The sequence below is a fragment of the Microcebus murinus genome, chromosome 25 (genome assembly GCF_040939455.1).
Source record: "Microcebus murinus isolate Inina chromosome 25, M.murinus_Inina_mat1.0, whole genome shotgun sequence".
NCBI lineage: Eukaryota > Metazoa > Chordata > Mammalia > Primates > Cheirogaleidae > Microcebus > Microcebus murinus.
The window spans coordinates 3,528,476-3,544,816 of record NC_134128.1 but is presented as its reverse complement, the minus strand read 5'-3'; positions in this window follow the sequence as shown (position 1 = coordinate 3,544,816).

Genomic DNA, 16,341 nt, shown 5'->3' with positions numbered 1-16,341 from the left:
AAGAAAGTCACTATATAATGGTGAAGGATACAGTTCAACAAGAAGATATAACAATTCTAATATATATGCACCCAACCTTGGTGCACCCAGATTCATAAATCAAACTCTACTTGAACTAAACAAATGGATAAACAACAACACAATAATAGTCGGAGACTTTAATACCCCACTGACAGCACAGGAGAGATCCTCCAAACAGAAAATCAACAAAGAAATAATGGACTTAAACAGAACTCTAGAACAAATGGGCCTGACTGACATTTAGAGGACATTCTATACCAAAACCACTGAATATATGTTCTTCTCATCAGCTCACGGGTCATTCTCTAAGATTGACCATATCCTAGGACACAAAGCACATCTCAAACAATTTAAAAAAATAGAAATTCTACCATATATCTTTTTTCCACAATGGAATAAATGTAGAAATCAATCCTAACAGGAGTTCTCATTTCTACACAAAGTCATGGAAACTGAACAATCTTCTGCTGAATGATCACTTCATAAATGAGGAAATCAAGATGGAAATCGAAAGATTCTTTGAACTAAATGACAAAGGTGACACAAGTTACCAAAACTTGTGGGACACAGCTAAAGCAGTCCTGAGAGGAAAGTTTATTTCCATAAATGCCTATATCCAAAAGTCAAAAAAATCACAAATAGACAACCTAATGAATCGTCTCAAAGAGCTGGAAAAAGATGAACAGACCAACCCCAAACCCAACAGAAGAAGTGAAATCATTAAGATCAAATCAGAACTAAACAAAATTGACAACAGGAAAACTGTTGTCAAACGGACGATTAATAAAACAAAAAGTTGGTTCTTTGAAAAAATAAACAGAATTGACACACCATTGGCTAGACTAATGAAAAGCAGAAAAGAAAAATCTCTAATAAGCTCCATCAGGAAAATAAAGGAGAAATCACAATTGATGCCATGGAGATACAATATATAATTTATGAATACTACAAAAACCTCTATGCACACAAACTGGAAAATGTGGAGGAAATGGATAATTTCTTAGAAACACACAGTCTCCCTAGGCTCAACCAGGAAGAAATAGATTTCCTGAACAGACCAATCTCAAGAGCTGAAATTGAAACAGCAATAAAAAACCTTCCTAAAAAGAAAAGTCCTGGACCAGATGGTTTCACACCTGAATTTTATCACACCTACAAAGAACTGGTGCCTATCCTGCAGAAATTATTTCACAACATAGAGAAGAATGGAATCTTCCCCAACACATTTTATGAAGTGAACATAACCCTGATACCAAAACCAGGAAAGGATGCAACAAAAAAAGAAAACTACAGAACAATATCCCTTATGAATATAGATGCAAAAATTCTCAACAAAATCCTAGCCAATCAAATCCAGGTGCTTGTCAAGAAAATAATCACAACCAAGTGAATCCCAGGGATACAGGGATGGTTCAACATATGCAAATCTATAAATGTAATTCACCATATAAACAGAAGCAAAAACAAAGACCATATGATCCTCTCAATAGTCTCAGAAAAAGCATTTGACAAAATTCAACACCCTTTTATGATAAGAATGCTCAACAAAATAGGCATATACTGGGCTTACCTAAAAAATGATACAAGCCATATATGACAAACCCACAGCCAATATCATACTGAATGAGGAAAAATTGAAAGCATTCCCACTTAGAAGTAGAATAAGATAAGGTTGCCCACTCTCTCCACTTTTGTTCAACAGAGTGCTGGAAGTCCTCGCTACAGCAATCAGACAAGAGAGTGGAATTAAGGGCATCCAAATGGGAGCAGAAGAGATCAAACTCTCACTCTTGTACTGATGACATGATCTTATACCTAGAAAACCCCAAGGATTCAACCAAGAGACTCCTTGAATTGATAAGTGAATTTGGTAAAGTCTCAGGATATAAAATCAATACATAGAAATCAGAGGCATTCATATACGCAAACAACAGTAAAAGTGAGAACCAAATCAAAGACTCAATTCTCTTCACAATAGCAACAAAGAAAATAAAGTACCTTGGAATATATTTAACTAAGGAGGTAAAATACCTCTACAGGGAGAACTATGAAACACTGAAGAAGGAAATAGCAGAGGACATAAACAGATGGAAGAATATACCATGCTCATGGGTCAGCAGAATCAACATTGTTAAAAGTTCTATACTACTCAAAGTGACCCACAGAGTCAACACAATCCCTATCAAAATATCATCATAATTATTCACAGATACAGAAAAAGTAATTTTATGCTTCGTATGGAACCAGAGAAGACCCCGTATAGCAAAATCAATCCTAGGCAATAAAAATAAAATAGGAGGTATCAATTTACCAGACTTCAAATTAAACTATAAGGCTATAGTCATTAAAACAGCTTTTATACTGGCACAAGAACAGGGACATTGACCAGTGGAACAGAACAGAGAACCCAGATATAAAACCATCCTCATATAGCCAACTAATCTTCAACAAAGCAGATAAAAACATACACTGGGGAAAACAATCCTTATTCAATAAATGGTGTTGGGAAAACTGGATAGCCACATGTAGAAGACTGAAACAAGACCCACACCTTTCACCTCTCACAAAAATCAACTCACACTGGGTAACAGACTTGAACATTAGGTGTGAAACTATTAGAATTCTAGAGGAAACTGTTGGAAATACTCTTCTAGACATTGGCTTACGCAAAGAATTTATGAAGAAGACCCCAAAGGCAATCATAACAGCAACAAAAATAAACAAATGGGACCCGATCAAATTAAAAAGCTTCTGCGCAGCCAAAGAAACTGTCAAGAGAGCAAACAGACAACCCACAGATTGGGAGAAAATGTTTGCAAGCTACATATATGATAAAGGGCTGATAACTAGAATCTATTTAGAACTCAGGAAAATTAGCAAGAAAAAAATCAAACAACCCTATCAAAAAGTGGGCAAAGGTCATGAACAGAAACTTCTCAAAAGAAGACAGAAGAATGGCCAACAAACATATGAAAAAATGCTCAACATCTCTAATCATCAGGGAAATGCAAATCAAAACCACAATGAGATATCACTTAACTCCAGTGAGAATGGCCTTTATCAAAAAGTCCCCAAACAACAAATGCTGGCATGGATGCGGAGAGAGAGGAACACTCACTCCTACACTGCTGGTAAGACTGCAAACTAGTTCAACCTCTGTGGAAAGCAATATGGAGATACCTCAAAGCTATACAAGTAGATCTACCATTCGATCTAGCAATTCCACTACTGGCTATCTACCCAAAAGATCAAAAGTCACTATATGAAAAAGACACCTGCACTCGAATGTTTATAGCAGCACTTTGCAATTCACAATTGCAAAGCTGTGGAAACAACCAACCCAAGTGCCCATCAATTCAAGAATGGATTAATAAAATGTGGTATATGTATACCATGGAGTACTACTCAGCTTTAAGAAACGATGGTGATCTAGCACCTCTTGTATATTCCTGGATACAGCTGGAATCCATTCTACTAAGTGAAGTATCTCAAGAATGGAAAAACAAGCACCACATGTACTCACCAGCAAATTGGTATTAACGAATCAACACCTAAGTGGACATATAGGAGTAACATTTATCGGGTGTCGGGAGGGTGGGAGGGGAGAGGAGGGGATGGGTATATACAACTACAATGAGTAAGGTGTGCAACGTTTGGGGGATGGACATGCTTGAAGCTCTTACTCGAGGGGAGAGGGGGGATGGGCAATATATGTAACCTTAACACTTGTAACTCCATAATATGCTAAAATAAATAAATAAATAAATAAAGTTCTCTTTGATTATATGACAAAAAGAGAGAGAGAGAGAGAGAGAGAGAGAGAGAGAGAGAGAGAGAGAGAGAGAGTCATATCCTCATAGCACTAAAAGTAACTCTCAACCTAGAATGTATTTTATTTTATTTTATTTTATTTTATTTTATTTTATTATTTTATTTTATTTTATTTTTTGAGTCAGAGTCTTGCTTTGTTGCCCAGGCTAGAGTGAGTGCCATGGCGTCAGCCTAGCTCACAGCAACCTCAAACTCCTGGGCTCAAGCAATCCTGCTGCTTCAGCCTCCCGAGTAGCTGGGACCACAGGCATGTGCCACCATGCCCAGCTAATTTTTTCTATATATATTAGTCGACCAATTAATTTCTTTCTATTTATAGTAGAGATGGGTTCTCCCTCTTGCTTAGGCTGGTTTTGAACTCCTGACCTTGAGCAATCCGCCTGCCTCGGCCACCCAGAGTGCTAGGATTACAGGTGTGAGCCACTGCACCTGGCCTAGAATGTATTTTTTTTTTTTTTTTTTTGAGACAGAGTCTCACTCTGGTGTCCAGACTAGAGTGCCGTGGCATCAGCCTAGCTCACAGCAACCTCAAACTCCTGGGCTCATGGGATCCTCCTGCCTCAGCCTCCCAAGTAGTTGGGACTACAGGCATGTGCCACCATGCCCAGCTATTTTCTATGTATATTTTTAGTTGTCCAGCCAATTTTTTTCTTTTTTTAGTAAAGACAGGGTCTTGCTCTTGCTCAGGCTGGTCTCCAACTCCTGAGCTGAAACGATCCACCCACGTTGGCCTCCCAGAGTGCTGGGATTACAGGTGTGAACCACCACGCCCAGCCTCAACCTAGAATTTAAATGCAATTAAATGTTTGAAGGATGATCACATTTCAGACATACAGAAGAGTTTACCACCCTCTATGTCTGAACCATGATCATCTTGGTTAAGAAAAAAGTCAGAATGAAAGTGTGCAATACAAGAAATAATGAAAACGGTTAATCAAATTGATGAATTTCATGACCTATGGCTTAACACCTATAAGACAAAATCATCCTTGAAATAAAAGGATGGAAAAATATTTACCAGGGAAATAGAATCCTGAAGAAAACTGTTATAGCAATAATAATATCAAGTTAATCAGAATCAAGGCCAAAAACAAATAAATAAAGGATAGAGGAATATTCAATAATGATAAAAGGAACAATTCATCAATAAAATATAGTTATCATAACTTCTTAGCAGTAAATATCACAGCCTCTCAATAATAAAGCAAAAATTTTACAAAGAAAAATTAACATATCAACAAGTATAAATGGAAGATTTTAACACATCCCTATCAGAGACCAAAGAAGCAAGCAGAAAAGTTAAGCTATATATGCTTGCATGGTAAAATTAACAAAGGTACAAATAATCATTATGAGAAATGAAAAAGAAGGCATAGCACAAGTTACAATGAGGAAAAGTAAGAAATTTTCAGACTTCCAGTAGTAACTAGGCTGAGTAACACATAGCAATTCTATCTGTACTTCCAGAAATTTGTGCAGTGATGTGGGTTTCTTTTTTTGTTTGTTTGTTTTTCCCTTTTTTCTTCAACTTCTATATCCAATGGCAGCAAGTGGGTTTTTTTTTTATTTCGGCATATTATGGGGGTACAGATTTTAAGGTTTCAATAAATGCCCTTTCCCCCACTCCGCCCACAAGTCTGAGTTTCCAGCATGATCATCCCCCAGATGGTGCACATCTCACTCATTATGTATGTATATACCTGCCCCCTCCCCCTCCCACCTGCCCAATACCCTATTACTGTAGTACCTATGTGTCCACTTAGGTGCTACTCAGTTAATACCAGTTTGCTGGTGAATATATGTGGTGCTTGTTTTTCCATTCTTGGGATACTTCACTTAGTAGTATGGGTTCCAGCTCTAACCAGGAAAATATAAGATGTGCTATATCACCGTTGTTTCTTAGAGCTGAATAGTACTCCATGGTATACATATACCACATTTTATTAATCCATTCTTGGATTGATGGGCATTTGGGCTGTTTCCACAGCCTTGCAATTATGAATTGTGCTGCTATAAACATTCGAGTGCAGGTGTCTTTTTTGTAGAGTGTCATTGGATCTTTTGGGTAGATGCCCAGCAATGGGATTGTTGGATCAAATGGTAGATTCACTTGTATCGCTTTAATGTACCTCCATATTGCTTTCCACAGAGGTTGAACTAGTTTGCAGTCCCACCAGCAGTGTAGGAGTGTTCCTCTCTCTCTGCATCTACGCCAGCATTTGTTATTTGGAGACTTTTTGATAAAGGCCATTCTCACTGGAGTTAAGTGATATCTCATTGTGGTTTTGATTTGCATTTCCCTGATGATTAGAGATGTTGAGCATTTTTTCATATGTTTGTTGGCCATTCTTCTGTCTTCTTTAGAAAAGTTTCTGTTCAAGTCCTTTGCTCACTTTTTAATAGGGTTATTTGATTTTTTCTTGCTGATTTTCGTGAGTTCTAAGTATATTCTAGTTATCAGTCCCTTATCAGATACGTAGGATGCAAAAATTTTCTCCCATTCTGTAGGCTGTCTGTTTACTTTCATGACTGTTTCTTTGGCTGTGCAGAAGCTTTTTAGTTTGATCATGTCCCATTTATTTATTTTTGTTGCTGCTTTGATTGCCTTTGGGGACTTCTTCATAAACTCTTTGCCTAGGCTGATGTCTAGGAGAGTGTTTCTAACATTTTCCTCTAGAATTCTAATAGTTTCATACCTTAGGTTTCAGTCTGTTATCCAGCGTGAGTTGATTTTTGTGAGAGGTGAAAGGTGTGGGTCCTGCTTTAGCCTTCTACAAGTGACTATCCAGTTTTCCCAGCACCATTTATTGAAAAGGGATTCTTTTCTCCAGCGTATGTTTTTGTCTGCTTTGTCAAAGATTAGATGGCTATATGAGGATGGTTTTATATCAGGATTCTCAGATCTGTTCCACTGGTCAATATTCCTATTTTTGTGCCAATACCAGATTGATTTAATTACTACAGCTTTGAAATATAGTTTGATATCTGGCATATTAATTCCTCCCATTTTGTTTTTGTTGCCTAGAATTGCTCTTGATATTTGGCGTCTTCTTTGGTTTCATACAAAGTGTAAAATTTTTTTTCTGTATCTGTGAAGAATGCTGATGGGATTTTAATAGGTATTGCATTGAATCTGTAGATCAGTTTGGGTAGTATAGACATTTTGATGTTGTTGAGTCTCCTGATCCATGAGCATGGTATGGATTTCCATCTGTTTACATCCTCTGCTATTTCCTTCTTCAGTGTTTCATAGTTCTCCCTGTAGAGGTCTTTTACCTCCTTAGTTAAGTATACTCCTAGGTACTTTAATTTCTTTGTTGCTATTGTGAAGGGTATTGAGTCTTTAATTTGGTTGTCAATTTGATTGTTGTTGGCGTATATGAATGCCTCTGATTTCTGTGTATTGATTTTGTATCCTTAGACTTTACTAAATTCATTGATCAGTTCCAGGAGTTTCTTGGTTGAATTTTTGGGTTTTTCTAAATATAATATCATATCATCAGCAAAGAGTGAAAGTTTGATCTCTTCTGCCCCTATTTGGATACCTTTAATTCCACTTTCCTGTCTGATTGCTGTAGCCAGGACTTCCAGCACTATGTTGAATAGACGTGGAGATAGTGGGCAGCCTTGTCTGGTTCCAGTTCTAAGTGGGAATGCTTTCAGTTCTTCCCCATTCAGTATGATGTTGGTTATGGGTCTGTCATATATGGCTTGTATCATTTTTAGGTATGTCCCTTCTATGCCTATTTTCCTAAATGTTCGTATCATGAAAGGGTGTTGAATTTTGTCAAAAGCTTTTTCTGCATCTATTGAAAGAATCATGTGGTCTTTGTTTTTGCTTCTGTTTATGTGGTGAATTGCATTTATAGATTTACGTATGTTGAACCATCCCTGCATCCCTGGGATGAAGCCCACTTGGTCGTGATGGATTATCTTTTTGATAAGCGTCTGGATTCAGTTAGTTAAGATTTTGTTGAAAATTTTTGCATCTGTATTCATTAGGGATATTGGTCTGTAGTTTTCTTTTTTTGTTGCATCCTTCCTGGTTTTGGCATCAGAGTAATATTCGCTTCATAAAAGGTGTCGGGGAGGTTTCCATTCTTCTCCATGTTGTGGAATAGTTTCTGCAAGATAGATACTAGTTCTTCTTTGTAAAGGTGGTAAAATTCGGGTGTGAAACCATCTGGACTGGGACTTTTCTTTTTAGGGAGATTTTTAATTGCTGTTTCTATTTCAGCTGTTGAGATTGGTCTGTTCAGGGAATCTATTTCTTCCTGATTGAGCCTAGGGAGGCTGTGTGTTTCTAGAAATTTGTCCTTTTCCTCCACATTTTCCAATTTGTGTGAATAAAGATTTTTGTAGTATTTACAAATTATATCTTGTATCTCTTTGGGATCAGTTGTGATATCTCCTATTTTGTTCCTGATGGAGCTTATTAGAGATTTCTCTTTTCTGCTTTTCATTAGCTTAGCCAGTGGTGTTACAATTTTGTTTGTTTTTTCAAAGAATCAACTTTTTTTTTGTTAAACTCCTGAATAGCTTCACTGTTTTCAATTTTGTTTAGTTCTGATTTGATCTTGTTGATTTCACTTCTTCTGCTGGGTTTGTGGCTGGTCTGTTCTTCTTTTTCCAGCTCTTTGAGTTGTTTCATTAGATTGTCTATTTGTGATCTTTTTGACTTTTGGTTATAGGCATTTATGGAGATAAACTTTCCTCTCAGAACTGCTTTAGTTGTGTCCCAGAGGGTTTGATAACTTTTCTGTCGATTTTCATTTTCTTCATAGAATTTTTTATTTCCATCTTGATTTGTTCATTTATGAAGTAATCATTTAGTAGGAGGTTGTTTAATTTCCACATTTTTGTGTAGAAATATGAGTTTCTGTTACGGTTGATTTCTACTTTTATTCCACTGTAATCTGAGAAGATACATGGTATGACTTCTATTTTTTTAAATTTCTTGAGGTTTACTTTGTGTCCTAGGATATGGTCAATCTTAGAGAATGTCCTGTGTGCTGATGAGAAGAGCGTATATTCAGTGGATTTTAGGTAGAATGTTCTGTAAATGTCAGTCAGACTGAATTGTTCTAGAGTTTTGTTTAAGTCCATTATTTCTTTATTAATTTTCTGTTTGGAGGATCTGTCTTGTGCTGTCAGTGGGGTGTTGAAATCTCCGGTGATTATGGAGTTGCTATTAATCCATTTGCTTAGCTCCAGTAAGGTTTGCTTTATCAATCTGGATGCACCTAAGTTGGGTGCATATATATTTAAAATTGTTATCTCTTCTTATTGAACTGTGCTCTTCACCATTATATAATGACCCTCTTTGTCTTTCACTACTTTGTTGGTTTAAAAACTAAATCGTCTGAAATTAGAACTGCCATGCCAGCCTTCTTTCTGCTTCCATTTGCTTGGAATACTGTAGAGACAGGGGGTCTATATGCATCCTTGCAGGTTAGATATGTTTCTTAAAGACAGCATATACTTGTCCTGTATTTTCTTATCCATTCAGCCAGCCTCTGTCTCTTGAGTGAGAGTTTAAGCCATTCACATTTATTGAGAGAACTGATAGGTAAGGTAGATTACTGTTCATTCTGTTGGGTTGGATGTTGTTGCTATGATTTCTGTCTTGAGCCATTGTATTATCTGGCCTTTAATCTTTGGGTTTGGTTTGTTTTTATATTCATGGATTATTATTATGATGTTCCATGCGTAATGCTGTTTTGAGTACTTCTTGTAGGGCTGGTCTTGTCTTGGTGAATTCTCTGAGCCTTTGCTTGTCTGAAAATGTCTTTATTTCTCCTTCATGTATGAAGCTTAGTTTTGCAGGGATTAAGATTCTAGGCTGGGCATTGTTTTGTTTCAAAAGAGTGAGAATGGAGCCCCAGTCTCTCCTTGCTTGTAAAGTCTCATTAGAGAAGTCTGGTGTTATTTGAATTGGCTTTCCCTTGTATGTTACTTGCTTCTTTCGTCTTACAGCCCTTAGAAGGGCCTCTTTAGTTGATATTTTGGTCAGTCTGATGACTGCATGTCGTGACGTCTTCCTGTTTGCATTGAATCTCCCAGGGGTCCTCTGAGCTTCTTGAACTTGTATATCGAGATTTAGAGCAAGGCCTGGGAAATTTTCCTCTATTATATCTTCGAATAGCTTGTCCAACCCTTGAGTGTTTTCTTCTTCCCCTTCTGGTAACCTTATGACCCTCACATTAGGTTTCTTCACATAATCTCACATCTCTTGTAGGCTTTGCTCTTTTCTCTTGTTTCTCTGCTCTATTTCTGTGAATGATTTATTTAATTGGAGGGTGTTATCTTCAAGCTCTGATATTCTTTCTTCAGTTTGATCTACCCTGTTCTTGAGACTTTCCACTGTATTTTGTAGTTTCCTGAAATGATTCTTCATTCCCAGGAGTTCGGTTAAACTTTACTTCATTGTGTCTATTTCTTTAGTGAACTTTTTTTCCAGATCCTGGAGGCTTTTTGTGGTTTGTGTTGGTTATTGAGTTGTTCTTGCAGGTCGGTGAGTGTTCTTATGATCCACATACGAAATTCCTCTTCTGTCATTTTGGTTGCCTGATTTTGGTTGGTGTCCGTTTCTAGGGGGCTGGGGCTCCTCTTGGAGGTGTGTTTTTCATTTGGTTCTTCATATTTCCAGAGTTCCTTCGCTGATTTCTTCCCATTTGGATCAGTTGTTGTGTCTTTCCTTTAGGTTTTTGTTTGGGTATTCACACTCCTTCTTTAGTTTCTGAGCCATTATGTGGTGTCTGTGGGTGAGATTCTACCACTCCCTGTATAATGAATCAGTAGGTGCCATGAAAAGGCTGTGCAGGATGTCCTCCCTGTCAGTAGGTGGTGCTTGCTTGGAGGAATAGGCTACGCTGTTGTTTTTGTGTCCTGTTATCCGCCTTTGTTCCTGTAGAGAAAACTCTAGTGCCTCAGGTGCTGAGTGGGGCTCTCGGACTTTCAGGTGTGTCCTTTTCTCCCCTTCAGTGAGGGCTGGTCTAGGAGAGAGTCTGGGAGGAGCTGGGTTTGGTAAGCCTGCCCTTAGGCACCACCAATGCTGTTAGCAGGGGTCAAAGTTCTGTTCTCTGCTTCCAGGATAAGCTGTCAGGGAGGGGCTGGAATGGCCCTGCTCAGTCAGAGAGTCTGCGTGTGGGGGTGGGGCTGTCTGAGACCCGCAGTCTTGAGCGAGCCTCGCTTCTTTCCACCCTCCCCAACTCCGCAGCTACTCCTGGGCCTCTGCCAGCAGGCCAGACCACACGCCACCAGGCCTCCCCTGGCTGTGCTGCCGGTGGGGCCACTCCCTGCACAGGAACGCCACCTGGGCTGGGCACACGGCCTCCTTTTGGGAGGAGAGTTGCCCTCTAGGACGCCTATCTGCCCCTCAAGGCACACACACCTCAGTAGGCTGTTCACGTATATCCCTTCTGTGCCCCGGGCAATGCAAGACCTTGGTGCACGGGATATGGTCTGCAGGTTTGACCTCTGGTCCCCAAAGTTCAAACTATATCCCCACCAGGGAGAGGAGTGCCAGTCTCAATTCACCCACAGGGAGCCCATGCTGGGTCTATGTCTCTCAACCTCAGGGTCTGCCCCGTTCTCCTGGGATCACCGTGCCAGCAGCACCTGGGAGGGCTGGCGGGTAGGGAGCTCACACTCTGAGTTCCCCTTAGTCAGCTGTAGGGCCCCAAAAGGGAAGGACCCGTTCCCTGTAGATGCCTCCGGCTGGTGGCTATATTATCTCTCTGTCTCTCTGGGCAGCCACGGGTAGGGTCGGGGGAGGGGAGAAGGAGGCAATATGGCGCCTGTCGCGCAGCTCAGGTCTGTGCACACGGAGGTGCCCGAGGGAGTTGGGAGTCTGGTGGTGAGTCCGCTACTGGATCACCGCTCACTGGCAGCGGCTGTCGCTGTGCTGGTGTACACAGGTCTCTCCACTGGCTGGGGAGCCCACCAGCAGTCTGGGATGCAGGGGAGGGGTAACGGCTAATCCACCTACATTTCCCACTGGTCTCTGGGCTGTTCCGGGGGTCCCAGCTTCCAGTTCTCCTCCGTGACCTCCTCCCGTGGAGTCTCCCGTGGTCTCAGGTACCCCTCCTTCCGACCCTCGTCCACTGTATGCTCGTCTTCTTGGTTCTTTCTTCTAATTTCTGCTAGAATTGGTCTTTTCTGCAGAGACATTCTGTCTGGCGGTGTTTCTCATCCGCCACATTCTCTGGATCCATGAGCAAGTGGGTTTTAAATTATCTTCTAAAATAAATTTTAATTTGAGATTCAAAATCCCTTTCTACACCACATTGAAATGGGTCATAAACCTAAATGAAAGATAAAACTATAAAATTTCTGGAATAAAACAGGAGAAATCTTACTGCAGTTTGGTTAAGCAAAGATTAAATAGGACATAAAAACATGAAATGAGAAATAAAAAATGATAACTTGGTCTCAGTAAAATTTAAAAGATTTGTTTTAAAAAAACACTGGTAAGAAAATGGAAGGGCACCATGAGCAGCAGTCTCCAGCAACACTTGCACAAGTGCCAGAGTTTTTGCAAATGGTAGAGCTGCAGATCTCACTGAAGAACCATGCCCCTAAGGAGGACAGTCAGTTCTTGGGTACTATCTGGCTTAAGTCCACTCTCTGCCCCAACTCCTCCGTATGTGTCCTGGGGTACCAGCAGCCTGCGACAAGGCCCAGGCTATGGATATCCCCCACCTGGATATCTAGGCGCTGAAGAAACTCAACAAAATTAAAAGCTGAATGAGAAGTATGATGATTTTTTGGCCTCAGAGTCTCTGATCAAGCAGAGGTAAAGTCCACAATCAAGTTCCAGATGAACGTGCTGTGTCTGTCAGTGGCTGTTGGCCATGTAAAAATGACAGCTGATGAGCTCGTGTACAATATCCACTAGGCTATCAACTTTTTCATGTCACTGCTCAAGAATTGGCTTTACACATCAAGAGCACAATGGTCTTTTGAACTGCCCTTTACTTTTCCAATGTATGAATGAAACATAAATGTAGCCGGAGTCCTACTTAGGAACCCATAGTTTGTTTAGAGTTGTTTGCTCTTATCAACAGTTCTCAGTGAATGAATGTCTTTTGTTTAATCTATATACTGAAACCATGTCTGAGATATTTGTTTTAGAGTGGATGTAGTAAGCCAAAGGATAGGTCCTTTAAAATTTTTAGAGCTAGTAAGAAATTAATATCCATAGAGGTGGTATCAGTTATACCTTCATGAGCAATGTGTGAATAGGCCACAGCCTATCCCATAGTGTCAGCAAAATATTTGTTTTGTGGCATTGGTATCTTACTTTGGTTTAATTTTGACTTCATTGTTTCTTAACTTTTCTTTTTGGGTAAATTATCATCTTGTATCTTTTGCCAATTTTCCTATCGGACTATTAATGTTTTCTTCCTGATTTATAGGAACCATTAATACATTAAAGAAATAACCACTTTCCTGTGACTGGAGTTACAAAATTTTCCTTCCATTTTGCTGGTTGCCATGGCTTATTCTAGTAGTTGAATTAACTGATGCTCTTCTTTCATTCGTTTTAAGTTTTTTTTTGTCATCATAGACACTTTTCCTTTTTTGTGAATATAATTACATACTCTTTTTTTCATTAAAAATTGATTCATCTGCAACACCTAAGTGGACATATAGGAGTAACATTTATCGGGTGTTGGGAGGGTGGGAAGGGGGTGGAGGGGATGGATATATACAACCACAACGAGTGAGATGTGCAATGTTTGGGGGATGGACACACTTGAAGCTCTTACTTGGGGGAGGGGGGATGGGCAATATATGTAACTTTAACACTTATACCCCCATAATACGCTAAAATAATAAAAAATAAAATAATAATAATAATAAAAAATTGATCCATCTGGAAATTATTTTAGTGTAACATAAGAGGTTAAGAATCAGTGACATCAAGTGCTTCCTGTCAAACCAAAAATTGTGCAACCCTTTCCATCCTAACATGAAACTGCAACTGAAACATGGCTGCTCAATCAAGAATTACATTTTCTAGTGCCCTTTGTTTCCTTGTGTAGCCATGAACCAGTAATCAGCTACAGATTATAAGTGGAAGTGACATGTGTCACTTCCAGGCCATGATTTTTAAGAAATTTTCTGTCCCATCCCATCACCCAGACATAGGAAACAGAGGAGCCCCTTTGCATTGTGGTACATAAATTGGCAGAAACCTGGGTTCCTGAATCATCATGATCAAGGTAGCTAGCTATTCACTGACCAGGAACATCTATAGTGACTGCTACTTCAGTGAGAAGTACATTTCTATTGTTCTAAGCCACTAAAAATGTTGAGGATTATTTATTGAAGTGGCTAGTATGGGTTTACTAATAAAGAATCTAATGAAGGCACAAGGTGTCCCCAACCACTTGTGTCTGAGCACACTTCATCTTTTTCAGTAAGTACCATGCCCACTGGCACTGAAAGAGATAGTTAGTTATGGTTAAGAGATAGTTATAATACATAGCACATGTAAAGGATCTGGAAGAAAGGTGGTATATCAGTGGGTGATTTTCAGAGCTAACCATTGTTAAAGTGACAATTCTATTCCGTGTACTAGTGTCATCCACATTACTAGACTAGACCATGGCAGAATCTCAAAGTAAAAAGCAGAGGTATAGCAAACCAATCCAGGCTTATTTTAATTCTACTATGAGAATAATAATACTTAATGTAAAATAAGACATCCAAGAAAAATTTAAAATAGGTGGTTTGCCAGGACAACAGGATAAAACAGTTCTGGCTGCAGGAAACAGAGTTAACAATTGCAAAGGAAACTTATCAGCGACATATATTAAGCAGAATAGTCCTTCATTTGTAAATATGAGTGGATAATGAAAGATTACATTTGGGAACTACATAAAGAAAGAGGAATATAAGCTTATGAAATACTCAAAGAACTGAACTACAAATATTTGGTAATTAAGCTAATGGCGAATTAAAAAATATTCAAGCACGGCATTATGAACTTTTTCTCTTTGCTGCCCAATAATAACAGATATTGGAAATGCTTGAGCCTTTGAAAAACTACTTTGCAAATCAATCATGTCTTAAAATGGATTTGTATAGTTTTGTTAATGAGTCTTCTATTCCTTTTTGTTGCAATTTGTTCAAAACTACTTTTGAATCTTCAAAGTACTCAGTGAAGGGAACATGAAGGAAACTAAAGTTTTGAAGCCTTTAGCAAATTGGAATTATTGAAAACAAAGTTATTAAAAGACAACCATTGAAATTATCACTACAAAAATGAGAGAGGAAATGAACAAATCAAATAGAGCTCAAGCACTGTACATGATTTAGTTTTGAAATTTTATAACTGTGTTTTATACTTTCTCAATTTGTGAGAAAAATTTTTTGATGAGCTTCCATTTTTTTGGCATAAATTTATATTCTGCACTGGAAGAAATGAAATAGAAAACCTATTATTTTGCAATATCTTCATTTAGTTTGGCAAAACACTCAATATAATCAGAAATAGAGACCACTTATTTGATTAGTTTTGTCTTATAGAATATTTGTCTAAAATAATAATCTTAATGAAATAAAAAAGACAGCAATGATGAAAATATTTGGACTGAAATATTGAAACATTTCAATATAAAAAAGCATAATTAATAAACCTTCACATAGTCAAATTTTCCTAAGCTTATCGGGAATCTTATCACTACATGTAGAAAGTATTTTTTCAATAAAATATGGGCCACACAAAGAGTCTATTTCAATAGAAGGTGTCAACTATTCAAATTTATTAATAACGCAAACTTGTAAGAATATTACAATTTTATGAACCAACTAAAACAACAAGAACATATTTGTAATTGAGTCCCAGAAGGAGAGGAGAGAGAGAAAGTAGCAGAGAAACACTGGAAGAAATAAAGGCCAAAATATTTCCAAATGTGATGGAAATTATCAAGCCACAGATCCTACAGCTCAAATACATTGAAGGTTACATAGAAAAAACATAATAGTCAAATTGCTGAAAATCAATAATAAAGTGAAAATCTTAAAAATAGCTAAAGAAAAAAAAGGCATATTATATAGAGAGGAAGAATGTAAGAATTAGGCTGAATTCTAATGAAAGCATTGTATCAGGAAGACAATGCAATGACATCTTTCAAGTGCTGAAAGAACAAAACCTTTTCCACCTAGAATTCTATATACAGTTAAAGTTTTCTTTAAAAATGAGGAGAAAATAAAGGCATTGTTTGATCCATGGGTCAAAGAAGAAATGACAAAAGAAAGAGAAATTTGTTTTGCAATGAATGATAATGAGCACCCATACAGATGCTCCTTGACTTAACAATGGGGTTGCATCCTCAATGATAACCCCATTCAAAACTGATAATATTCTAACCTGAAATGCATTAATACACTTAACCATCATAGGTTAGTTTAGCTTACTTGAAACGTACTCAGGGCACTTACATTAGCCTATAGTTGGACAAAATCATCTAACACAAA